The sequence below is a fragment of the Sus scrofa genome, chromosome 1, assembly GCF_000003025.6.
Source record: "Sus scrofa isolate TJ Tabasco breed Duroc chromosome 1, Sscrofa11.1, whole genome shotgun sequence".
Lineage (NCBI taxonomy): Eukaryota > Metazoa > Chordata > Mammalia > Artiodactyla > Suidae > Sus > Sus scrofa.
In genome coordinates, this window is record NC_010443.5 from 150019752 (window position 1) to 150043538 (window position 23787).

The window sequence follows — 23787 nt, forward strand, 5'->3', positions numbered from 1 at the left end:
TTCTATCCATCTTCTGGGAAGCATTCAATATTGTTGCATGTTAAACAGACATCTTCTTGTATTTTGCCTCTGACTCTTCTCACTCTCCCTTTGTGACTGAATCCCTTTGAAGACATCATTCCCTCCCCCCAACTTTATGTCCCTACACCCCCCCTAGATATCTATGCTTCTAGTTCTATTCTCCATGGTAAGATTTGACCAAGTTTTCAGTCACTAATTATCCTATATTTGTTGAAAGCCTAAACACCTAGAGAAAGTGCTCAGCAGAGAGATGCTGAATTTAAGGGTAAGAAGGAGTTGGCTAAGCAAAGAGGTATGTGGATGGCATAGCTGATAGGAGAACACATCTGAAAACTGGGAGGTCTGGGCTGGTACACTGCCAAAGAAATGTGCCTGAAATGTGTTGTATGTGGGGAGGTTCTGCAGGTAGGAAGGGAGAGGCATCTAGAGGTAGGTGGGGATTTACACAGACATGACTCTGCATGCCCTTGTATGGGACTGGGGTTTTGTCATGAGGTTTCAGGGAATTGTTGAGGGATTTTAGGGAGATTTATGATGTGCTTAAATGTTTATGATGTGTTTATGTCTTGAACGAGGGTTAGGATGTGTTCACTTTTTAGAAGATTTACTTTGGTGGCAGAGAGAAGAATGGACTGAAAGGGGTTCATTTTGGAACCAGTTAGAAGGCACTGCAGGATCCAGGTGAGAGGTATTGAAAAGCCCAAACTGAGATGCTGGCAGTGTATGTAAAAGGTAGCAATTTAGAGTGGTATTTAGGAGAGTGAATTGGAGGAAATTTATTATGAAAGGAACTTGGGCGTGGCAAGGGAGATGGAAGGGTCTAGAGTGGCCATCAGTGTTCTGAAGGGGGAAATTGAGAAGATGGTTACACATCTCATCAAGAAAAGGAACGTATAACAAAATTATACACTGAAGAAGAGATGATCAATACAGATCATCCTCAATGGCGCCGTCCCCCAACCCTTTGGTGTGACATCTCGGAAGGAAGGAATCTCATAAGAAATAATATAAGAAAGATCACTGATGGAACGTAATTCTTGTCTTTGAAGCAAAAAAAGATTTCTACAAACATAATCTGTCTCTGTTTATATATCTCTCTCTGTCTCTCCTACCGCACCCGTGGGGGCACACACACACACACACACACACACACACACACACACACACACACTTGCTTGAGAAGAAATAATCAGATTCAGTAATAGTTTCAATGACAGGTCCTTGAGACAAGTGAAGAAGTGGCTGTGTGTATGTATTTAATGGGTCTTCCATAGACCATCTGGGATGCCCACCTACTTCCCTGCCTGTGGAGATGCTCTCTGTGGCACTGGCACATTTGGGGGCGATGAGTAATTTTGTAGATCTGATGTGCATCAAAGATTTGGCTGTCCCAGGCTCAGAGAACTTTGGGTACAGAATGTCTTATGAATTACTGTTTTTCATAGGTCTGACATCTGATCAGTCCTTTCTGGAAGGACAGCTTTCAAAATAGGGAGCTCAGTTGAAATTATTTTCCGTTTGCTAAATCCTTTATATTTTGATGAACTTTCCATTAACACATATTTTTTTGTTGTTGTTTCCTGCAAACCTGTGTATACCATGCCCTCACAATTCTATATATTTTTTTTTAATTTTGTGGTTCACTTTATTTTATTTTATTTATTTATTATTTTTTTCCCCACTGTACAGCAAGGGGGTCAGGTTATCCTTACATGTATACATTGCAATTACAGTTTTTACAATTCTATATTTTTAACAAGGTCTCCATTGACTTATTGATGTAGAATTATTGTCAGTCACTTCTTAGCAAATGGTTTCCAGACATGTCACACTCCTGATGGTGGCCCTGGATGTGCCCCACTTTGTGTCCCTCCCTCCCCTCATGTGTTATGGCTCCCAGGGCCAAGTGATGCCCAAGGGGTGGGGGACTGGTCAACTCAGGCCAGACTGGACTCATGAGTATTATTTTCCTACCACTGAACTCTGATGTGCTTTGTTTACCCATCTCATCATTGCACAGTTGACTCACCTTGAGCATGAAGATGTCTAGAACCATATGTGTTGCTTTTTATACACATTTTCTCCACCCAATGAATTTTAATTCTAGGAGCTGGACTTTATACTTATCTATAGGCTTGTTGCATGGTTCTGGCCTGTAGTCTATAAAAATAGCATAACAGGAGTTCCTTTTGTGGCTCAGTGGGTTAAGAATCTGACTAGTATCCATGAGGATGCAGGTTTGATCCCTGGCCTTCTCAGTGGCTTAAAGATTGGGCGTTGCTGCAAGCTGCATTGTAAGTTGCAGCTCAGATCCCATGTTGCTGTGGCTGTGGTATAGGCTGGCAGCCGCAGCAACTTCTATATGCTGCAGGTGCAGACCTAAAAATAAAAAATTAAAATTAAAAAATTAAAAAAGCATAACATAAAATACGATACAACATTAAAGATAAATATATAATTTATTATATTAAATTATATCCAGTTTTTAGCATACTACATATTTAACATCCATTATGTTAAATTATAAATTACTAAAATTGGTAAATATAAACCAAACACAAATAAAGTGATACACACCCCAGCACATATGTGCATATGTTTGTGCATGTGTATGTGCATGTATTTGGGGAAGAGCAGAATTTGATAAGAAGGGTGCTGGGATATTTTGCTCTGGCCAAGTGAGGGCAGGAATCCTGTTTAGATACTGATTTGAGGCAGGTGTTTTGTGGGCAGGGCAGTGCTGCTTATAGCCCAGCCCTGGGGTCCTGGGTTGCCCCCATACCATGTGTGAACACAGGCATCCCATGGGAGGAGGCAAATGGAAGGGGGGCAAGGAAGAAGGGGGTACTTGAAGAGAGTGAGTGGGGGGAGGGGCAGGAGGAGCCCAAAGCTCAGGCAAAGGCTTAGCAGGAGAAAGGCCAGGGTTAGGTTCAGACCCAGCCAGGCACTTGTCCTGGCACATCCCACAGTGACCCGAGCCCTGACTCTGAGTCCTTTCACTGGTAAAAGGACACTGGGGTCAGTGTCCTCTGTGAAGCATGGCTGCAAGGGCAAGAGATCCACTGTGCACATGGCCCTGTGCATGGCAGGGCTCCCTGTCATGTGGTGGCTGGCACTCCTCAGTCACCCATCCTGGTGTGAGTCCCACTTACTGGCTCCATGACCTTGGGATGCCAGTTAACCTTCCTGCATGAGAGTTACCCATCTGCAGGCTGGGGTAACCACAGACCTCCATTGCTGCGCTTTTGAGAGGCCGGAACAACAGGGCTGCAGTGAGCCTTGCCAAATGCCATGTATAGCAAGCACTGGGAAAAGGTTAGTTGTGTTAAGAAGCAGTAGTGATTAGTACTATTTTCTTATTTCCAATATTGCTTCTGACCTTCCCTGGGGTTAAAGGATGTTTTTAATAAGTAAAAAGTTCTAGGGATGTTTGTTTTAGATTTTTTTCAGTACACTTGAGCAAAAACAGAACTGCAGTAGATTTTTTAAGCTATGTCAATACATCAGCCTAAAATGTCGTCTTAGCAAAGAATCAATCATTCCACTGATCACATCCTAGAAGTTTTTTTAGCAGAAGATCCTGCATACAAATCCAAGTATATTGTGGATCTGAAAAGTGAGTTGTATGGAAAGCACTGTGCTCCTTTCAGTTGTGCTCTGAAGAGGAAGGGCTTTGAGGGGGCCTGAGGTTCCCAGGAGACACAGCTTCCTGCAGACTCAGCACCAACCCCCTGGACAGAGCAGAGGCTCCCTTTTTCTCCAGGAGGCAAATTGCTGTCAGGAGCCATCACACCACACTGGCCAGTGGCCGCCGTGAGCCGGAAAGACCCCTTATACTTGCTCTAGCTTTTGGGTTCTATCCCAGTGCCATTTTGGGGAGGTATTGTCACATTGAATATGACCTTGCTGCTGTGGTTTCAGAGGCTGTTGACAGCTGTGGCTTCAGTGTTTTTAATTTCCTCTTGTCTCCGTAGTTCTGGTTTGAAGCTCAGCCAGGGGAACAAGCCTCACATTCGTGCATCTGTATCTTTGCCAGGCCACCAGAGGCCCTCGAGTGACCCAGTGTCAGGAACCTGCTTGTATCCAGGATGGTGATCTGGGAGATGAAGATGGGTTGTTGACTAAAGTAGGAAAGGAATCTGGCTCAGGACCCGAGACTTTATCTTTCAATCTTAGGTTGTGTCTGATGTACCTCAGCAGCTAAGCAGTGTGGGGGAGACAGTAATAAATCAGACCTGCTTCCTTCCCTCAAGGCACGTACATCCTGGTCGGGCAGTGGGAACCATCAAACAGAGGCCTGATGGCATGAAGTCAGTGTGCTCTGGGACCATGTATGAGGCTCTTGTCCAGACTTTCTGGGGAATGGGTACCCAGAGGAAGTTTGCTGGCTCAGATGTGTTCCCAATAAGGGCAGCTCGGGCAGGAATTCCTGCAGAGGGAGAAGTGTGTTTGAAGTCCGGTAGAAGTTGGTGAGTTTGGAGAACTCGTTCAGAGTTCCGTGTGTCTGGATCTCAGGGGTGGGTGGCGGTGAAATACAAGCCTGGAAAAGGAGGATCTCATTATAATGGCTTTAAAAAGTTAGATGAGAATGTCACATTAAAGAGTTTTTTTTTTTTTTTTTGTCTTTTTGCCATTTTTTGGGCCACTCTCATGGCATATGGAGGTTCACAGGCTAGTGGTCTAATCAGAGATGTCGGCCTATGCCAGAGCCACAGCAGCGAGGGATCTGAGCTGCGTCTGCAACCTACACCACAGTTCATGGCAACGCCGGATCCTTAACCCACTGAACAAGGCCAGGGATCGAACCTGCAACCTCATCGTTCCTAGTCGGATTCGTTAACCACTGCACCATGACGGGAACTCCACATTAGAGAGTTTTTAATCAGAGATAAAATGATCAGTTGTTTGCGAGACCCCCTTTCAGAATTCAGTCAGGAGACCAAATTACAGATCTGAGGATTGCTTGATGAGCAGAAAATAGGAACAAAGGAAATGTTCCCAACCAAGTAGGTTTAGCAGGAAGATCTGTTCCTCCTCCTCTGTCTGTCCCCCTCTGGACAGGGGATATTCTGTCCAGAGAACTGATCCAGTCCTGCCTGACCCCTGCCAGTTGTCAAGAGCAGCCTTCTTTCGGATAACCCCAAGGCCCAAGGCGCATTCTGCTCCCAGGCTTAGTGCTTATTTCACATCCACTTCTGGTTAGATTGACCTTTTCCCAATGAGCTTGCAGGCACCATTCATTAACAGCACACTCAGATTTTGTTTCTTTGGGCAGGTTGCCATAGGAACAACCAGAGAGGAAGAGCTCCTTTCCTCTCACTTAGGATGAACCCTGTTTGTGGCCAGCAGCTCCCAGGGCACTGGTGACCACCCTATGGATTAGCAATAAAAATAACAACAACAACAAAAAAGTCTGATTCATTGAGAAGCAGCCTGGGGATTGAAAAACTTGACATGTGAAATAGGAACACTTAGATGTTATTTCTTCTCTCCCATTTACTGTTTGTTTGACTTTGGGTGAACGATGACATTTATCTGAGCTTGACTTTTCTTGTATAAAGCGTAATTAATGGGGCTGTCCTCACACGGTTGCTGAGGAGACTGGATGAGTTAACGATTTGGAAAATGTAAACTGGTGCTTTACAAAGAGTAAAAATCAAAGCATGTATTAGAGTGCTTCCATTTTTTACCAAAAAACCTCAGTCATCTGCACTTTTTAAATTTAATCCTCAAAATAATACCTATTTTTTATGCATAAGAAAACTGAAGATGAATTGCCTTGCTCATGATCCAGGACTGTGAAGATGGAAAGAGAATTGTTTGTTCTTCCACTTTCTAGACCAGCACTCTCCCTATTCAGGTTCTTCTTAATGCAAACTGAAGACTCCTCTCACTGGCCTCCACCACTAAAATGGGAACTCTGTGTGATTTTCTCTCTTGGAATTGGAAGGCAGACACTTAATTACCCCTTTCAATTGCTTGACATTATAGGATTATAGATTTACTGGCACATGCTTATAAGGAAAATTGTATTCTAAACCCTGGAATAATCATCCCCATCTTTTTTCATATGCAAGATGAATGGAAGGAATCTGGTTCCATTCATTACAAACAGTATTTCCTAGGATGGCTTGCAAGCTTTGAAAGTAATTCTTATGGACATAGGGTGATTATTATAGCATACTTCTCCATGTAGCAAGTTAGGTTTTAATAGCTGTCACCCCAAATCATTAGGAAGAACTAGGGACCTTATCTATTGGTGCTTGCTAATAGTGCTGTCCCCTGAACTGAGGGGACACATGTGATAGAGCTGCACCTTGAAGCAGAGCCCTGGCTCCCACAGTGCCCATGCAGCATAAACAGTGTATCAACCTCTGAGCAAGAAATGAACCACTATGCTGTAAGCATCTAACATTTGGGGATTCTTGTTATAGCAAAGCCATAAACAAACAAAGCCCCTGCTGGGCTCAGCTGCCCCAGCACTGGCCTCTTGTCCCCAGTGCAGTTGGAACCTACCACTTCCAGTTAACCCTGGGCCCAGAGTCTGAGTGGAGCAGTATGACTACCTGCCCACTTTTAAACCATGAAGTGACAGGAAGAGAAATGTCTTTCCCTCTTCACTCCCCACCCATCTCGGTGTCACCTGCAGTGAGGAGAGGTGTGCAGGTGCTGGGCAGCCAGCACATCAGGGCTTCCTCTGGGAAATGACTTTGTGATGCACCAAGCATCACACAGTTGGCTTTCTCATCTGCCTCTAGGCTGTGAGTTTTGAGAGCAGGTTGAATCTTTCACCTTGACATACACAAACCCTTTTCCTTCATGAATCATATCTTCATCCTCCACTTCATCATCCATGACAGATATATTCTTGATGGATGAATGAATGAATGAATGAATGAGAAACATTTCCCCTGCTTTGAGAATGTACTTTCCTAGGGTGAGTCTTATGATGGGCCTGGTATTAAGTTACTAGGGCTGTAGTAACAAAGTACCACAAACTGGTGGCTTAAGCAACAGAAGTTTATTATCTCACAGTTACAGAGGTGAGAAGTCCAAGAACAAGGTGTCTTTGGGCTGGTTCCTTCTGAAAGATGTGAAGAAAATATGTTGCATGATTCTCTCCCAGCTTCTGGTGATTTGCTAGCAATCTTTGGCATTCCTTGGCTGTTAGAAGCACCACTCTGATCTCCGCCTTCAACATGCCATGGTCTGCTCCCTGCATATGTCTGTGTCCAAATTTTCCCCTTCTTCTAAGGACATCATTCATATTGGAATGCCCCCCCACAACCTCATTTGAACTTGATCCTTTTGTAAAGACCCCATCTCTAACGGTCACCCTCTGATATGTGTTGGGTTAAGACCCAGCATATCTTTTCTTGGAGGGGGCACAATTCAACCTCTCCTAGGCAGTGTGTTTTCTTATTTTAATTTTGTTTTCTGTAGTTTTATGAGTTTTGGCCATTGGTACTCAATATGGCATTGGTAATCCAAAAACTTTGGTACAAAGGAAGAAGATTGATAAAAGGATCAGAAATACTACTTTCACCCCCCCACCCCAACTCATGGGATAAACAAAGGGGACCCCAGCCTGGAAATGGGGTGGGGTCTTACCTTGGTGCATGACTGCTTCCTGCTGACATGACTGTTCCTTTGGCCTCAGGCTCCAGATAGTTCGAGTCAGCCTGTGATATTGATCCTTGTCCAAGTGACCTCGTGAGCTGTCCCTGCCTCAGGCCCAGTGGGCACATCTACAAGAACCATCCCTCTTTTTTTTTTTTCCTCTGAGAGATGGTTCTGGAAGCAATGTGGGTCCCTGGTCATTTTCATGTAGATAATAAACTCCGTCTCTGGCACCTGCTAAGTTTTGCTCTCTCGTTAGAGTAGAACAGATCACTGATCTTATAGAACAAGTGTTCTTCCCTCGTAAATGGCAGACATAAGTTCAGCGGTACCAGATCAATATCAATTTCATATTTAGGCCTGGGGATCACTCACTGGCAAGACACCAGGCACGCCATTCTGTCTGCTGCTGGAATAGCCTGCGAACATTTCCCATTGGAGGCCAGGGGCCTAATGTTTCCTTAGACAGCGTCTTTAAGGCACTGGACTGATGTCTCTGTCAATAGGGGAAAATACTAACACTGCACCCATGGCAAGGAATTCTTTCTACATAGACTTCTATTAGCCGTAGATCACAGACTTTTGTCTGATATCATGCCCCATGGAGAGAGAAGTCAAGATAAGCGAGGCAGCAAACTGATGAGGGGTAGGTTACTGGAGCGTGTGTCCCGCCTAATGTTGTGTGTCAGCGAGACTATCCCGAGACAGCTCTGAGGAAGAGGCTCTGGGTGCAGCAAATGAACTTAGGGTTGAAGGAAGAGGAATACACATCAGTAAGGGACACACTTTTACCAGCTGACGTCTCTACAATTCTGCTATATAAATGACATTGGATTTTCTGACAGGGTTCTGAGATAACAGGTAACTATACCCAAAATGAAATGAGTTGGCTTTTTTTAGGCATGTGGATAGAAAATTGCTTTTTCTCTAAAACGGGCATTGGCAAGCTCTGCTCCTGGTTATGAATTAGTTCCCGGACAGCAGTGGGAGTTTTGAGGGAGGCCAGGGAAGGTCACGTTAGGATGGAGGATGTGTTGGGAAATGGCAGGCACCAGGTGGTTCTTGGTGCTGGAAGGGGCCTGGAGAGCCTGGAATCTTGGCTTTACTCCGCTGGGTCAGGGTGAATTCAAAATAGCCTCATCGAGTTGGACCTTATGAAAATGCCTTTTGTATGTCAAACAATTGATTATCAGCAATTTTACATGCTTTATCACCACATGCCCCATGCTGCATTTAGGAATTGTAGTTAATGTACAGATGTTCTAAAGTCATTTAGTAAATGGGCGAGGGGAGAAGTGTGGTTAGAGGGTATGGATGGAGGGCATGTGTGTTAGGCAGGGTTCCCCAGAGAAGTAAAACCGCTACTATCTATCTATCTATCTATCTATCTATCTATCTTCATCTATAGATGCTGTGGCCAGAGCAGAGAGAGAAGCCTGCACTCTGGGCTGGAGTCATCTGGGTCCCACGGTTGAGGGCAGCCCTTCCATCTTTCAGAGCCTCAGTTTCTTCAGATGGGTTAGATACTCTACAAATTTCTTCCCAAACCACACACTCCAAGAAAGTGGTGCCTGTGGGACTTTTGTAATAAAACGTCTTCCAGAGACTTCATCATCACAGGGTCCGTTAAGGAGATTCCCTCGTGAGCCTTTTGCAGATTCCATGCCCTCCTGCCTCTTTGGCTACCTTCCCCGCTCCACTGCACACTGACACGTGATGGGCTGAGGGGTGCTAAGACATTTGAAGGAGGCCTTTGTCTTTGAAATTAAAGATCAACCTGCTTGTGTCCTTCTCCATTTTCCTGGGGAAACTGTGTGGCCTTTAACTTCTGGTTAATATTATACTCTCTGGAACTTTCGGGACCCATGCGCTTTTTTAAAAAGTTGTGCTTTTTTTCTCATTTAAAAATATCTAGGAGATTCATGCTGGAGTATGTAGCACACAACTGTAGTTCTGTCTACTCTCGAAGCATGGGAGAGATGCTGGGGGAAAGCATGATGTGTTTCCATGTCTGAGCTCAGTCTAGTCCACTGACGTGAAACAACTTACTTTGTGATGGTGCTCAAGACTCTCCCATTTATAAAATGTCATTGCTGGAATCTTTCCCAAGAGCTGGTGCTTGTCTTCTAATCAAGTTTCAGGGAGAATGTCCATCTTCTAGAACTTTTGGTCTCTGTCATCTGGGAGAGTTAATGGTCTTTCAAAACCTAATTTCAAGGGGAAGATCTAAGGAAGATTAATGGTAAGAAAAATGTGGAAGCGATCATATTAATCAGTTTGCAGTCACTCAAACTTCAAAAAATTTTCCTTTAAAACAACTAATTTGCACAGCCTTTCAGCCAGTAATGAATCTCCATGAATTATCACTAGAAATTTCATGTCAGAAGTTCTGTAGTTGTAATACAAGCTTTGAATTTCCACCTCAATCTAGTTGGCTTTAGTTCACGGAAACAGACTCATTTTCTCTTTCACCCTACCCCCACCCACTTCTGAGAAATTGTTATAGAGGCTTTTCCTACATGACCTGCCTCAGGGTAACTATTAACACCGCTTTCCCAGAGGTTCCTCCCTAACCATGTTTCAAGAACACTTCTTTTTCCACCAAAAGGTCGTCAAAGTCACCTGCCTGCAGCTTGTGCAGCTGTAACCAGTTATCCCAGATTAACCTGTGGTGGGAACAGGCCTCTTGCAGGAGCCAGGGGCTGCGAGGGAGGCAGGAAGGGACTGCTTGACCTTGAGCCAGTGGAAGGACAGGTCATTGCGTGAAACACATCCCAAGACATGGGTAAGCCTGTGGGCCTCCAGTCAGAGCTGGCTCTGGGGAAGGGGTTTTAGATATACAGATGGTTTGTTTCCATGTAATTCCTATTTTTAAATTAAACTCACACACAAGGCTCTTTAAAAGTCTATTTGGTGAAATTTGGCTTTTCCCTAAATGATAGAAGAATCCTAGCAGGATCATCAGTCTATGGCCCATGGAGATGACCCAATTCAATTTTGACCAGATTGAAAAACAACAACAACAAAAACCAAATAGCACCAGATCTTCTGTGCCACGCTTATGCCTTGCAGAGAAGGAAAAATGCTTCCAAATCAAAGGCATGTTCAAAGGCTTGACCTGGTTAACGCAGTTAAATCTATCAGTTTTTCCAAATTTTGTGTGAAAAATGTGGATTGTACACGGCTGGAATCGATTCTGGTGAAGGCCTTCCCAAGCAGAGCTCTGCCAACTCCAGAGGGATCTGCAGGGGCTCAGGGGGTGCCGGGCTCTGGGAATGAAGAGCAGACTCAGATTTCACACCTGGATCTTTGCTTCCCCCCATCTTGGTATTATTTATTGTAAATATATTAACTAACCCTTTATATTAGAGTGATTCAAGTATTTAGGGCATCTCAAGTGACTGTCGAGTTGGAACTGATTATTAGAGGAAAAATGATCCAGATGTTTACCTGCTTGACTTGCTCTAATTCTTTGTTGAATTTACCTGTTTAGTCTTAAGGCAGCTGTAGCATCATTCATTTCCGCTAGTTGGAGATTTGGGCCCAGATCCTAAAGATAATGAAAACTGTTTACAATTGAGAATAAACTCTGCAGAGTGTTATGGATCTTTACATGGTCTACTTGATAGTTGAGAAAAGCGAGGCCCAGAATTGCTAAGTGTTTTTCATGAGGTTATTCCCCAGTTATGAGTAAAACCAGGACAAAAACCTTCTAACTCTCCAGTGACCACCTTTTACTCCCATATGGACTTCCTTCTGAAGCTAGAATTGCTGATGTTACCACAACAGAGAGCCCTGCAAAACTATCTCTTGTGTTTCCTTGCTGCTCAAGTTTTTTGATTCAAGATGTTCTTTGAAAAGAGAACTTTCCTGAAGTAAGCAAGAATTCCAGCAATGCCCCAGGCAGACTTTTTTTTTTCCTTTTGGCTTCAGCTTACTACTGACTCATGTCCCTTGATAACTGAGTCCTTCCTTACCAAGAAATTTAATTATTTTCATCACTGGTTCTTCTTTGACCCAATTCGTCCTGTTTCCTTAGATGCTTGGCCACAAAACAGGAATCCTGAGAGCCAGGAGGCAAGCATCATTATTCACTCTCTGCAAAGGCAGAGCTGAGGTGGACCAAGGATGTTGTATCTTATGACAATTTTCTTAGCTCTTACCTTACATAGAATTAGTAGCAACTTAGAACCTGTAAGTAAACAAAGATAGTTTCCTCCCTTTGTGACTTTCCAAGAGCTGATCTTAGCAACAAGGAGACTGTCTCCATTGACAACTCAGGAAAGGAATGGCTCTGCCCTGGAAGATGATAGTTGCTCATCTTTTGCATCTCATGTTAAAGGGGATAGGGAGCAGGGAATTAACTGCTGGGTGATGGAAACATCCAAAGTTATTATACATACAAGTAGTACTCTGGTTTCTTTCATCAGAAACATAGACCCTCTCCATATATGCCTACGTAAGTGATATACTAAGTGTTCATAATATTAGTAATAGTAATAATTAGTGATAGAGGCATCTGGCAATCAGACTGCATCCTTTTAGAACATAGCGCTATTGGAGAGGGTTCTGGAGGTGTCTGCACCCTCCCTTCTCCAGCAATTATCTCCTTAGTTTTTGAATCATGGGTTGGGGAGGTTCAAGAAGAGGGACTGGAGTAGCCTGGGGCAATGGCCATTTGATAACCAGAAGGAAAAAATTCGTATTTAATGATCTGATCAGTCACACTCACTTGGGTGTACTGGCTCTTGAGAACCAATTGTTAGAACTTTCAGGAATTTGGTAGGCTGGTTTTTAAACACAATTATTATGCATTAAATAATGTAAACAGAGTTGAAAACTCTGTTAAAAAGAAACAAAAGTAGTAAGTATCCAAATCTTTTCCCTTCTTAACTATTTTACTACATTTTTGTTTTATCTATGCCCATGAGGCTCTTGACACCTCTTGCACGTGGGTGATCGGAACACTACACAGTGGTTTATAGTTTCAGTTTTCTCCCTGGTTCCTCTAGGGGCACACCACATCCTGAAATTGCACACTGCAAACCACAGCTCCCCTCACTCGGTAATGGTCTGGCTGGTCCATGCTGGCTTGAGGTCTGGCCTGCTCCTTTCCTGTTCTCCTTTTGCACTGGGCCTTCTCTGCTGACCAGGATTTATCAGCTACCCTGGCTGCGAATGTTACTAAGAAGATAGAGGCCACGAATTGGTATCTTGTGTGACTCGTGGCCCATGTAATCACTGCATAGAACGTCTTTTTCTCTGTTCTCACCATCCTTGATAAAATCAGTCACTCTGTCTTTCTGAAGCTCTCTCCTTCTTGACTCCTTGGCCACCAGATTTTAGTGATTCTTCTAACCTTGGGACAATCTGTCCATAATTTTTATTCTCAAAACTAGGTGTTCCTCAGGTTAAAGGCTCTGCTCCCTGTTGCTCTGTCCCAGACACCTCTCCTCTAGCACACAAAAAAGTCCCTTGTGGACCTGATAATTCAGCATCATCAGGATTGAAGCTGTTAGTCCCTCTCTATGTCAATCCTTGCTATGTCCAAAAATACGGACTTTGTGTTTGATTTGTCTGCCTGTATGAATGGAATCCCACATTTCCCTCCTTACTCAGTTTTCAAAGCCTTGTGTCCTCTTGCACTCTTGCTACATAGTTTTTGTGGTTTTGTCTGATTTCCCTTCTAGAGTGTAAGTTAATTGTATCCATGCGCCTTGTACACAACAACACCTGGCTTAAAAAGCATTGAATATGTTTTGTCAAATTTAAGGGGTAGAATTCATTTTGAAAGTGAGACTTTTTAAAATTAATATGTTCTATAATGTGGGGGAAAACTAGTAGCATTTACCCCTTATTTCAAGTGAACAAAGTTTTATTAGAAGAAGGACTTTCGAACTGGAACCTAAACTGAGACTCAGAAAAGAACAGAAGTTACATGGAGGTGATTTGAAAGAGAGTGTTACATTTATTTTGCCTTTGGAGTCGGAGGAGGGATTTGCCTGGGTGCCTGTGGGCAGAGAAGACAGAGAAATTGCTTCTCTGGCCATTCGTTGTGAAGTCTGGTTGGTCCTCCACAAATAGGGAGTCTGTCAGCAGAAAGTGAGGAGAGAGGAGTTTCCTAGTGGTGCAGCGGGTTAAGGACCCAGCGTTGTCACTGCAGCAGCTTAGGTTACTGCTATGGTGTGGGTTCTGTTCCTGGCCTGGGAACTTCCATATGCAGCAGGCACAACCAAAAAAAAAAAAAAAAAAAAGTCAGGGAAGAAAAGAATCCCCCCCTGCCTCTGAGTGCATCAGCGTGTAAGCATCTGAGTCGGCCCTGAGATCGTGCTCACATCAAAGTCTGTGGGAGGGTGGAGATGAGACGTGAGTCACTGCTGCTCATTTCTTAGACTTCTCCATGGCCCTGCTCCAGGGCTGAGCACTTCGATTGAGGTGCAAAGAATCTGCGTAACGGTTTTAGAATAAATGGAATTTTCCTTTTATCATACCCCCTTTTCTTTCTAACCCATATTTTAGGTATCCATGTTTATCTGAATTCAATTTTAACATGGAATCCTTTGAAGATGAGGTAATTTTGATATTGACGAACTCAAAGAAGGATGCATACACAGCGTGGCTGTTGGAATGAGTGAGCATGGGGTACATGCGAAGGTCAGAGGAAGAGTAGAAGGAAACTGTGGGGCTCCATTAACAAATGTGGAAGAAAATGTGCTTTCTGGAAAGATGAAAGCAACCCTGTCATCAAGGTATTTCAGATGAGGTTGTTAGAGAAAGGAAGTGTAGCACCTGTGCAGACTGCAGAGTGGTCGGTCTGGGGTAAATGAACATGTCTTCCCAAAACATTCCTCTGTGTGTTTAATTGTGACCATACGAGACATCTTATCACATGGTAGGATATTTACAGTCCCAGGAATACCCACCATCTACCAATTATGCATTTGCTTCTTGCTATGATACTATGTATACTATGTATAATTCATAGCATAAATATATTTTATGTACTTTTTCTCAGTCTAAGAACCTCATGATTTGTATTGTCATCCTGACTCCCAGCTGCGTGGTGGGGGGTCTTCTACAATTGCTTTGTTTTCACACACCAGGTAGGTTTAAGACAAGAATGTGGAGACTTTGCTGGAGGGAGCACAAGCAAAGATCATGTTCCATCTGTGGTCATAGAAACATGCAATCGGATCTTTTTCGGATGTTTTTCATGCATTTCATCAGATAAATTGGAAGTTGAGATTCCTATTCAAAACATCCTTGAGAAGTGGTAATAACCATTTTAAAAGAGGTGCTTGGGGTCTGGGCTTTTGTTTGGAGGATAAGACACGTGTTGGGCATTGATGTATATATTCAACAAGCTTATGTTGAAAGCTGGGTTTCTGACTGTCACATGCTCCCTCCTCAATCTTAAAATAATACCATAATTCGCACCCAATTTCTTTGATCCAGCACAACCTGTTTATCAACCTCTGGTGTCCTCAAGGAGTCTGTGGCTGACTCCCTCTTTTATCTCTTTCCTTGCTCTGCCCTGGAAAGGAAGGAGCAGTGCAGTCACTTAATAGATGGGGGAGGGTCTGCTGCAGGCCCCGAGGGGAGCCCTGAGCAGACCAGATGGAGGCCGGTACAGCAACCTTGTGACTGGTTAATGCTGGGATTAATGAAACCCAAAAGGTGACCCTCGGTCTCATCTTATGCAGCATCCCTAGATGGATCTGCATTAACCACTTAACCACTCCAGCCATTTCTCTGCACATCAGAATAATCGCTGACCAGTTGAAGCCTCCCGTTCGCATTCAACTTTCTGTGGCAGTGAGGTGTTTCCATCCGTGGCCATGGTCACTGAGGGCTTTCTCGGGGTAGAAGGGGATCTCCTCTGGGGCACCTCTAATCTTGCTTGTCTCCCCATTTCCCCCATCCCTGGGGCACAGGCCATGGCTGAACGAACACTGATGGTTCCACCAGAACACTCTCCTGGAGGGTCTTGGCAGAGCCTTGGTTAAGGGCATAAGGACAGACACAAATTAGAAATAAGAGGCTTCCCCCCCCCCCCCAATCTCTTTTGGCTGTCCCATGGCATATGGAGTTCCTGGGCCAGGGATCAGATCTGAGTTGCAGTTGCAACCTGGGTCACAGCTGTGGCAATGCCGGACATTGTTAAAGATACACACTGTGCTGCGCAGGGGATCAACGCTGCATCCCAACACTCCCAGGATGCTGCCAATGCCATTGTGTCATATAGGGAACTCCTTTTTTTGAATCTTTTTTTTTTTGCTTTTTAGGACCGAAGCTGTGGCATATGGAAGTTCCCAGGCTGGGAGCTGAATCGTAGCTGTAGCTGCTTGCCTATTCCACAGCCACAGTAATGTTAGATCCTTAACCCACTCACTGAGCAAGGCCATGGATAGAACCTTCATTCTCATGGATACTAGTCAGGTTTGTTACCGCTGAGCCACAACAGAAATAAGAAGCTTAATTCCTCCTGTTGAAACAAGGGAAGAGACTCTCCGTCTCCTTTTCTCTTTAGATCAATCACCTGAGAAATTTGCAACTATAATTACTTTCTGTCCTCTCTGAATTGTGTGTAAATGCTTTTGCAGATGCAGTAGTTTTCAGCCAGCTTTAGGGCTCAGGACTGAATTTCTCAAGGACTGGGAGCCATTTCTTTGGGACACAGGTATCCTGGAAGAAGGCACCTCTATCTCCCAATCTCTGCAGAGGGCAGAAGTCTAAAACCTCCTCCCATCCTAAGGGGGAGAGGTTCGTTTTTGCTCTGAATAGAGCCACTTAGATAATACGGATGGTCACTCCAATTACCAGTAGAGCCTGGAATGAACTCTGTGTGACAATGGTGCTGTCAAGTCCTCTACTTGAGAGGAGTCATCATTTACCTTGACAGCATGTTTGTGATGGGGGGTAGCTGCCTGGCTGGACAAAAGGTGAGATATCTTTCAGCAACCTCTTAGCAGATGGCCTGTGACTTGCGTCAGTCACATTGTGGTTTAAGGCTTAGTCAGTAACAAGAGTGTTTTCTTTCTGCCTTGGTGGAGTCAGTTTCTGGGTTGGGAGGACATTTTTTTTTTTTTTCCACTTATAATTTTCCCAACAAATGATGGGGGTGTAGCTGGAGGAATCCAGTCCTGTGGCGTCTTACCCCTCTCTCTTCCCGGTCTGCACCCTGCTCAGTGTCAGCACACCGTGCTCTGGCCCTCCTTGTCCCATCACCCTGAGGCCGCCACCCTCCAGCCAGACCCCCGGGCCTTCTACTGGACCTTTTTTGAGAAAGATGGTCCATGTACCTCCTTTACTGGGAAGGAATCCTCTGCCCCCACTTTCTTCACTCAGCTTCCCTCTCCTCCCAAGTTCCCAGGGCACATGAGTAAATGACTGTGATGGGCTGAGTCCCTCCCAACTCTGCATGTTCAAGTCCTAACCCCCAGGACCTCAGACTGTGCCTGTATTTGGAGAGAGGGTCTTTTCAAGAGGTGATGAAGGTAAAATGAGGTATTAGAGGGAGCACTGTAGAGGAGGAAGAAGGCTTCCTTCTTCCCTTTTGGATTCTGTGTTTGGTCTAAGAATTAAATTGACATAAGATTGATAAACAGGGGAAAAAGTCAATTTTTAATTACTTATGTGCTTACGCATGGGAATTTCACAAAATTATGACTTAAGGAGGCTGGTGGTCTGATGATGGAGACGTATAGCAGCTGAACTGTGAAAAGACTAGGGGTTTGGAGCTTCTGTGGGGGAGCAGATTATGAGAAGGAGAGGGAAGAGTATTATGATAAAGTTTGCCTGGTTATGAAGATAAAAGTCTTCCAGAGAAAAACTTTTCTCTGGGAGTAGCCCTCACCCAGGTACAGATACCTTAACAAATGGAAATTTCCTTTACAAAAGGGGAGATTTGTACTTTATTTTAGGCAGTTAAGGGGGAACTAAAAGAGTTTTTTTTTGTGCCTGCTGCTTCTCCATTGCTTTTAGCTCAAAATGACCTGTACACAAGGTGAAGGCTTTCAGAGTGGCAGGTTCTGAGCCCCTTCAGCCCTAATCCGTTATGACAGGGGTCCTTGTAAGAGGAGATGAAGACACAGACAGACACCAAGGGAGGGCCATGTGGAAAGAGAGGAAGAAGCCTGCTGTCGGCAAGCCAAGTAAAGAGGCCTCAGGAAGAAACCCAGCCTGCTGACATTTTAGTCTCAGGTTATTCCTCAGATTTGTGATAAATGTCTATTGTGTAAGCCATCCAGACTGGGGTACTTTATTACGGCAGCCACAGCAAACTCATACCAAGATCTGGGAGCATTTCTGGGTGACAGTCTCTGGCATCATACTGTTTTACTTATGGAAGGGTATCTTAGTCATACGAGGCCACAGAGCCTTCAGTTTTAATAACACAAAATACCAATGTGTACCACAAACCAAAAATCCATAATAGATTCAATTCTAACACAACACTAAAGATGGTCATCAAACCACAAGGGAAGAGAAAAAAAGGGAAGATAAAGGCCAAGAGATAAAGGGCCAGAGAAAATCGACAAAAACAAATCCAAAACAATTAACAAAAGGGCAATAAGAACATCCATATCAGTAATTACCTTAAATGTAAATGGACTAAATGCTCCAACCAAAAGACACAGACTGGCTGAATGGATATAAAAACAAGATCCATATATATGCTGTATAAAGAAGATGTGGTATATACATATGCAATGGAATATTACTCAGCCTTTAAAAGGAATACAGTAATCCCATTTACAGCAACATGGGTGGGACCTAGCGATACTAAGTGAAGTTAGTGAAAAACAAACATCATATGATATCACTTATATATGGAATCTAAAAAAAAGATACAGATGAATTTATTGCAGAACAGAAACAGAATCATAGACTTTGTAAACAAACTTATGATTACCAAAGGACACAGGTGGGTAGGGGGAGGGATGAACTGGGGATTTGAGATTGGCACATGCACACTGTGGTATATTGAATGACTAGCCAATGGCGACCTGCAGTACAGCACAGGGAACTCTACCCAATCAATATTCTGTGATAATCTCTATGGGAAAAGAATCTGAAAAAGAATGGATGTGTGTATATGTGTAACTGAATCACTTTGTTGTATAGCAAAAATTATCACAACTTGTAAATCAACCATACTTAAGTAAAATTTTTTAAAATGGGAAAAAAATATCAATGTGGTCATCTCCTACATGTGTTTGTCTAAAAATTCTTCTGATGCCTCTCTTCTTCTTTTTTTTTTTTTCTCTTTCATATAGGCAAGTCCAGAAATGTCTCAACAAACGTACAAAACCCCTCCTCCATCCTGTCCTGTAACTGGGTCCAATATGCATCTCAGAACAGTGAGTATCAATGGCTAATGACATTGCTTAGATTCTTAGTACCCTTTTGCCTGCAGTCTCTTTTTGAAATGGGGAGTATTTTCTATGAGAACTGATGCTGAGTTTATTTGACTGTGATCTTGATGCCTTGATTCCTCTGTATTGGAAATGAAGCTGTGGAAGGTATTTTCCATTTCGTTTTTACCTGAAATTACTTTTGGTCACTTTTGTTGTGTTGATTTTGGGGCTGACTCCTACCACCTGTTTAAAATAGTGCCTGTGTTGATGTGGGATTTGCCTTGGGTGGGTGAGAGGGTGAGGGTCTTGCTGTACCAGGTAGAGAACACCACTGGGTGAAGTATGGTTTGTGAATCACGGATGAGTTCATTCCAGGCAGGAATAAAGCGTTTGATTAAACTGCCATTTATGGGACTCATTAGACTCCTGCTGTGCAGGCTTGATTGCTTGGTGCTTAAAGCTTGCATCTCATTTGTGATCCACGGTGTCAGGAGTTTTGAGTAGAAAGTAGCCTGTTGCTTCTTCCATGTAGCTTGAGTTTCTCAAGCTCCCCCATTTTGTTATGCTTGGAGACAAGGGCGCACACAATTGGTCATGGCATCGCAGTGATGATAATGACATCATTATATTAGAAATTAGGGCAATTACCCAATCATTTTTCTCAGCAGAGCTGGCCCGCACCATGGTGGGTATGAACTGAACAATACTTAGATGGCATCGTCTTAATTAGTGTTTTCCCTGCCTGCTTGTGATGATGATCTGTGAGTTCTAAATGCATATGAACACAGACAATAAAGAACTGCCTCAATATTCCAGTTACCATGCCAACTATCTTATATTCATTTTCTGATGACATTCTTGATTGATTCTTCAGGGAGTTCTGGTTACCACACACGCTTAAGGCAGTCTTTTTTCTCTTGCTATCTTGGCAACATTACTCTTCTCTCCAAGGGAAACACAAAATGCATCTTCATGGTGGGTATTATTTCAACCTGAGCTTGTAAATTTTATTATTAAATATTTATCAGAATTAAACAAATGATGTCATTAATTATTACACCGATAAAGATTTTTCTCTGGTATTGGGGCTTTGCCTCAAGGGAGCAATCAGAGCCGCGATTGCCTACGTGACCCGCTAGATGGAGCCAGTGGAGAAAGCATTTGCATTCAGCTCCTGAAATGATGGAAGAAATAAATAATAGGGCTCCTGATGGGTCTGTGGATAAAGTAATGACTGTTTGCCTTTTCTGACAACTTTGGTAGAGATCTTGGGAATGAAAGATCGTCTTGACAGCTTCTTCTCTGTCCAGTACAAAGTCAATTATGTTTCTAGTTAAGCATCTCAGGAGGAGATAGACCTTCAATTCAAATTCAGGCATGAGTTTTTATTTCATTAAATTATTTATTTATTTATTTTTAATTCAGAGCAGTTCCTAATTTTCTGAAGGCAAAAAGCAGTTAAGAAAAAAAATTTTTAAAAATCCTTTCTTGTCTTCATTCGTATGTATGAACGCAGCCTTCCCCCCTGAGGTCTCTATCCTGTTTGGTTTTAAGCTTAAGGTTGTAAAAACTTTTCATGCATGATATTATCCCCCTGGTAATGGAAGCGGTGAGCAGCTGGGTATACTTGTGATGCTCAATCCCTAGTCCATGTGTCACACTGTTCTCCCATTATGCAAGTTCTTTTTGTTTGTTTGTTTGTTTTTTGTTTTTTGCCTTTTTAGGGCTATACCTGTGGCATATGGAAGTTCCTGGGCTAGGGTTGAATTGGAGCTGCAGCTGCTGGCTACAGCCATAGTCACAGCAGCACAGGATTGGAGCCGCATCTGTGACCGATACCACAGCTTGTGGCAGTGATGGATGCTTAACCACCTGAGCGAGGCCAGGGATCAAACCTGGGTCCTCATGAATAGTAGTCGAGTTCATAACCTGCTGAGCCACAACAGGAACTCCCTAAGAGAGCATCTCGATTGTTGTAGAATGACCGGGTCACACAGCCAGTGGCACACAATTACTGAGAGAGAAAGCGTGAAATCCCCCTGGGGAGCTGGGGGCTCGAATGCGCTCTGAGGTTGAACCACAGGACCACTCTCCATGGGCTCTGCACTCCTTTCCCACTCTTACCTAGAAAGGTTACATTTTGTTTGCAGTTAATTCCATTTAGAGCCTGTCTGATCTAAGCTTTGACTCAGAAATTTAGCTGAGTGCTCTTGATTAGAATGTTTGTGAACTTTCTCAATGCCTTTATTTTACATTTTATTGAAACACAGTGCATTGGCTGCAGATGACATGTCCCTTACTTAGATGACGAACTCAGCCATTACTATGGGTAGATAGGAATAGTTATGATCTCTTTGGACAGAAATTTGGTATATACAGTGGCATTTTAAATACATATATCCTTTGATCCAGCCAGCCCAGGGCTAGGAATTTAACTTGCATGCATGCTTACACGAAAAGACAAAGGTATATGTGTGAAGACTTTTTTTTTTTTTTTTTTTTTTTTTTGTGCTGTAGCATTGTTTGTAAAAACAAAAGCCTCAGCCTAAATCATCCCCACCAGGGAGCCGATTAAAAGAATGAGGTGTCTCCATACCAGGGAACACAGAGGGATTCATTACATTGACTCATACTGATGTTATATTAGCCAAATATTGATAATTCTCAAACAACGTTCAAGGTCTATTCAGTGTAAAACAATTTAGAATGCTATTCGAGATCTGGTGCCATTTGTATAAAAAATAAGGATCCCTTAATTCTATAGATACATGTATGCTTGGAAGCATAGAAAAAAATCTAGAAAAAACCCATAAGAAAATGGTAACTGTGTCCTTCATAAAAGGAAGCCAAGGGGAAAGGGTGAAGTGTACTTTTCTTTGTTTTTATTCCTCTATATCATCTGTCTTCCTTTTTTTTTTTTTTTTAATCCTGTAAATTCATTGTTTTTGAAACAAAGTGGGTTCACTCGGCTGGGTTACTCTCTGAAATTTTGCATCTTTGTGGGTCCTGAGTGTCCCCGGATGGTTTAGGGGCGGTGGTGACTGCCTCCTGAAACTTGACATTGATGCCTCGAAGCTGAGTGTGTCCTGCCTGTGCGCTGCAGCCATGGCCTGGCTTCCTCCCCAGGTATGTGCCTGTGCACCTGGCACTCCCCTGCCTCTGGCTCTGCCCCACTTGGCCTGTGCTCAGCCAAGATGCAGGCAGAGCCACACCAGCCCAGAGTGACAGCTGCTGCCTCTGTGGGGCAGGTGGGAGCCTATGGGCCTGGGAAGCTGGTTTCCAGCTCTCGGAGGCTCTCTCCTTGTAACCCGCTGGAAGAGCGATGTGATGGATGCTTTGGCAGCTGCCACCCGTGGAGGATGTATCGCTGACTCTGCTACGTATTGACTCAAGGCCCTGCTGCAATATGGTGTGAGGGACACAGGATGGCTGGCTCTTCCAAGGTGACAGGGATTGTCTCCTAGACAATGTGCCATGTGCTCAGCAAACTTGCCCAAGTTTCCCCTCACGTTTCCACTTCTTCTCTGCCATTAAAGCTGAGTCAGACCCTAGGAAATTGGGGTTTTGCAAACCCCGAGTTCTACAGGCAGGGAGGGCCCAGTGCCTGGTTACAGAACTGCTCGAATGAGACCATTGGCTCTGTAATGAATGCAAGTTAGGAGAGCAAGTGTATGTGGCTTCCACTCTGCAGCCACTGCTGCCATCATTTTTTAGAGTGACTTCTGCTCTGTTTTTCTTTGCATCAGCAGCACAGATGCAGTGCCTGTCGGAGGCTTCCTGGCCACGTGAGCAGTTTGCACCCAGTAGGTGGGAGACCTGCCTCTCCAGGGGGCCATGTCAGCTGCCGGCCGAATGACTGCACAGCTTGCAGAGGGCTTGCTTCTGGTTGGTGTGGGACAAGGAGCTCGTCCCCTCCACACATGGGGGATCCCCAGCCCCATGGAGAAATGGACACTGCACCTCACTTCCTAGCAGTCAGGGCTGGAGAGGTGCCTTTTTATGGAATGCACAGCCCCCAGCCTTGTCAAGGACCGACTGTTTGATGAGTTGCGAGTCAAGGATAGTAAGTCAGCTGCAACCTTGACTGTATTTTTCTGCATAAGATCCATGGAATCAGCCATTTGGTACCTGTTCTGTTATATACATGTTGCTGTGTTTTTCCTTCATTGGATAAATAAAGCCAAGCTCTCTGTCTTTAGTTTGTTTTCACTCCCCCACTCCTGCTCTTTGAAGACTAGTTGTAGCCAAACCACACTGCCTGGCACGTGGCGCTCCCAGCAGTGGGCCAGTGGGCCAGCCTCCACTGTGTCCTGGACATTTGACAATGTTTGGATTAAATGAGCTGTAGAGAATGTGCCAGAGGGAGACCATGGTTTGTAGAGGTCAGGGCGGCACTGGTTTTAGTTCGGTGACTATGGGATTCCTTAACAGACACTGGGGTTTTATGGTGAGGAGGCTATTTCAAATGTTTGTTCAGCAATTTCCTGAAGCAGAAGTTGGTTAAATAAAATAAACTTAAATGTCAGCCATCACTGGCTTTCATTGTGGATGCTGGCAGCCTGTCTCCAGATAACCTCGCCATGTCCCTTGGGGTCTGGTGGCGGGGCTGGGGCTTCCCTTGCCTGATTTCTCCCAGACGCAGCACTGGTGTATCCTTACTGTCACCTCCTGAGTATTGTGATTCTCAAATGGGGATCCCTGGGGTCTCCCAGCCAAACTCTGAGGGAATTAGGAGATCAGTCTTTTTTTTTTTTTTTTTTTTGTCTTCTTCTAGGGCCACATCCAT

The 23787-nt window shown here is 43.9% G+C and overlaps 1 long non-coding RNA gene across 1 annotated transcript; it reads left to right on the forward strand.

Moving 5' to 3' along the window:
• Nucleotides 4837-23526, forward strand: LOC110261590. The gene is made up of 3 exons (XR_002345913.1): nt 4837-10426; nt 18921-19004; nt 22748-23526. It is a non-coding gene; the product is annotated as an uncharacterized LOC110261590 (long non-coding RNA).